General features: G+C 43.9%; 1 pseudogene; it reads left to right on the forward strand.

Moving 5' to 3' along the window:
• Nucleotides 1-2,957: 2,957 nt before the first annotated feature.
• On the forward strand, nucleotides 2,958-3,406 carry LOC127237792 (proteolipid protein 2-like; annotated as a pseudogene).
• The last annotated feature ends 288 nt before the right edge of the window (nucleotides 3,407-3,694 follow it).

Here is a 3,694-nt window from a genome sequence, read left to right on the forward strand (position 1 = left end):
GTCTCAGTGTGTTATTTGGGGCTGGCGCGGCAATGGGACAAGACCAGCGGCAGGAGGAAAAACCTTACTCCTTACACCGAGTGATAAAAAAACTCCTGCAAATTGTCCTTTGTCTTCTATGCACGTATCACCACACTCCCCATCCCTGTTAGCAAATGAAGTCAATTTTTTTTTTTTAAGGAAAGAATCACTATGAAGATTTGAGAGTGACTTTCCCTGGAAGCCTCCTTCTGTCATTTGTCTTTCAAATATGCTCTTCCAGCAACCCTGAGTTCCTTATTCCACTGCTCAGAATACAATCTCCTCTTTGGCGCTCTGTTTCCAAAGCACCCGGGGAATAGGAAGTGCTCTGAGAGAGTAATAAAGGGGGCGCTGGGTCAGGAGATGTCCTCAAGCTCCTGGTCACATCAGCTGCCTTCAGTGCAGGCATCCAGTGTGCAGAGTTGGTTTCCTCACTCACTACCTATCTGTGCACTGCTCGACTGTAGCTTTGGGCCATTTTTATGCTATTTCTTCTGCCTGGGATTCCCCTTCCCTGGTTGTGCTAAACCTTCAAACTAAATGCACGCTCATCAAAAGTGTATTTCTGAACAATTTGTTTAAATTCTATGTGGATGGGTGCTTTGCCTGCATGTGTGCCTGGTACCTGTAGAGGGCGCATGGGAGCATGGGATCCCCTGAGGCTGAAGGGGCTCAGTGGTTGAGAGCACTAGCTGCTCCTCCAGAAGACCTAGGTTGGGCTCCCAGCACTGACATGGTAGCTCACAATCTATCTGTAACTCCAGTTCCAGGGGACCCAGTACCCTCTTTTGTCTCCTGCGAGTGCCAGGCATGAACAAGACAAGCATACATACTGCAAGCAAAACACTCACACACATAAATAAAAACAGTACTTTTTACTAACAAAATGGTTGTGAGCCACCGCGTGAATTCTGGTAATCAAACCCAGATCCTCTGGAAGAGCAGTCGATGCTCCTCACTGCTGAGCCGTCCATCTCTCCAGTCCCCTGAACAGTTTGTATTTGTACAACAAAACAATGTATGACAAATGTCAAAGAAAATTCAAAACTACACCAAATGCCAAGTAAATGTCAAATGTCAAGTAAAGCTCCAAACTTTATCTAATGTAGATGTGTAGAACCCCATGTGTGTAGACATGAACATCTGTAGATATATAAAACTCCAGATGTGTATGTGCACATATAACATAAGAAAATTAACAAAACTGTTAATAGGTTATTTCTAGATCATAAGACTATCTTAGAAGTTGTTTGCATTTTAAAATCAATAAACGTATTATTAGTTATTTGCATGTAATGGTATATATTTTATTTCATGTTTTTCTTTTTTAATATTTACTTTTGTGTATGAAGTCTTTGCCTTCATTATGTGTATGTGTATCTCATTTGTACCTAGGACACACAGAGGACTGAGGAAGGCACTTGATCCCCTGGAACTGAAGTTATAGATGGTTGTATTTTAAGTCACCATGTGGGTACTGGAAACTAAACTCAGGGCCTCTACAGAGCAGACACCGCTCTTCTTAATCACTGATATTTCTCCATCCCCTATATTTTTTCAGATTTTCTAAAACACAATACTATATTTTTTAAATAAAAAACTCTATAATAAAAAGCTCTTCCTAGCCCAAGCAAAGTCAATCTATTCACTGACTCGAAACTATGATAAGAAAAGTGAATCTACCCATTGACACATGAGCATACACGTGCCTTCAAACTATGGTAGTCACTTAACACAGTCAAGGTTCAATTAAACAAGCAAGCAAGCCAAACAAAATCCATGAGCTGAGGTGGGTCTTGCCGGTGCCCGCCTTTAATCCCAGCGGATCTCTGTGAGTTCAAGGCCAGCCCGTATACAGCACTAGTTCCAGAACAGTTTCCAAAACAACACCCTGTCTCAGAAACAAAACAAAACAAAACAACCCATGAGCTGGAGAGAAGGTTCATTGGACATTGGATTAGACTGAGCATAGCTCTTGCAGAGAACCTGAGTTGGTGCCAGCACCCACATGAGGAGGCCCACAACTGCCTGTCACACCAGCTGCAATGGATCCAATGTCCCTGCTCTCCAAGGGTACCTGCACTCACACGTACACAGCCACATACACATAATTTAAAGTTCCCTTAACTACTGAGTATAAATCATGTAGGGGTCAAAGAACAGCAAACAATAATAGTCACTCATGTAGGAATGGAGTGGAAATGAGTTTCATTCTGGGACTGGATGATATAGAGAATAGTTCAATCAATTTACTTAGGCAGCGCACCACAGTTTACACTAACATTTTAAGTGTTTGGTATTGGGGTGGCCTAGTTTGTTCCTTCCAAATCCTTTGCAATTAGGAGAAACCTGTTATGAATATTCTAAAATCCCTTCCCGACTAGATGGCAGGACAAACGGCTGGATGTGCAATGTAAGGATGGAAAAATACAGCCTAACTCTCCAATGACCACAGGAAGCTACAAGTTTATAAATACTATCCAAAAAGCCACCAAAACCTCAAATTCCAAACCCTGTCCTCTGCCAGTAAATAGGCAAGGTCACACTCCTTGCTGTTTACGATGGACAGGCCCTTGAGTATGTAATCTTGGCCTAGTAAGATAACAGAAAATGAGCTAACTAACTGCTTGTCTGACTTTGTAAACTGCTTGTGAAACCCCCGCCCTAGTGACCTATGTGTGGGCTTTGTTGTAAACCCTCTAAAAACTGTCTCAATTCTGCCCTCGAGGTCCTCAGTCCGATGACTGTGAACCCCAGTGCCCTTGGAATAAAATATCCTCCTGCTATTTGCATCGAGACCGCTTCTTGTGACTTGGGGTGTCGCCTTTCCTGTGTGGGAGTGTGAAGGTCCATGCTCTGCGGGTCTTTCAGCAGCAACCTCGAACTTATGAGCCAGAAAAGAGAGCTTCTGCGTCCCAGCGACTCCAGCACACACCATGGCGGACTCTGAACACCTCTCACCCCTGGCTGCTGGTTAGCCTGCCCCAACTTCTTGGGCATCAAAAAGGTACTTTTCCTGATTGCTGAGATTATGCTGTGCCTGGTGGTTTTAATTTACTTCAGTGCTTCGACATCAACATACTCCTCCCTGTCGGTGATTGATTCTAGCCGCTGTCTATTTGTCTTCTACATGTGTGACCTGCAGGCCAAGATACCATTCATCAACTAGCCATGGACGGACTTCTTCCGAGCCTTCATAGTAACCATCCTCTACCTGATCACCTCCAATGTTGTCCTTGTAGACGGAAAAGGCAGCTTCAAAATCTTCGCTGGGGTACTTGGTGTATTTGCTACATTGCTCTTTGGCTGTGATGCACACTTCACCTTCCCTGTAAAGCAACAGAGACATATAGCAGCCCCTACTGACCCCACAAATGGCCAGTGATCATCATTCATCTATCTCTGCTACCTGCAAATAGCTCCTCCTGCGGAGTGTGGTGGTGATGGGAGATGCCATTCTGTAAATATGTTTCTCATATTGGCTAATGAATAAAATCCTGTTGGCCAATAGGAAAGCAAGATAGGCGGGACTAGGAGGAAAGAGGAAGTAGTAGGGAGGAGATTCAAGATGGAGGACAGAGAGAACACCAGCCCCTCTCTCTGGTAAGATGAGGCCACGTGGAAGTACTTAGATTAATAGAAATGGGTTAATCATTAAGACAGAGCCAGCCAA

Source organism: Phodopus roborovskii, unplaced genomic scaffold, assembly GCF_943737965.1.
Source record: "Phodopus roborovskii unplaced genomic scaffold, PHOROB, whole genome shotgun sequence".
Classification (NCBI taxonomy): domain Eukaryota; kingdom Metazoa; phylum Chordata; class Mammalia; order Rodentia; family Cricetidae; genus Phodopus; species Phodopus roborovskii.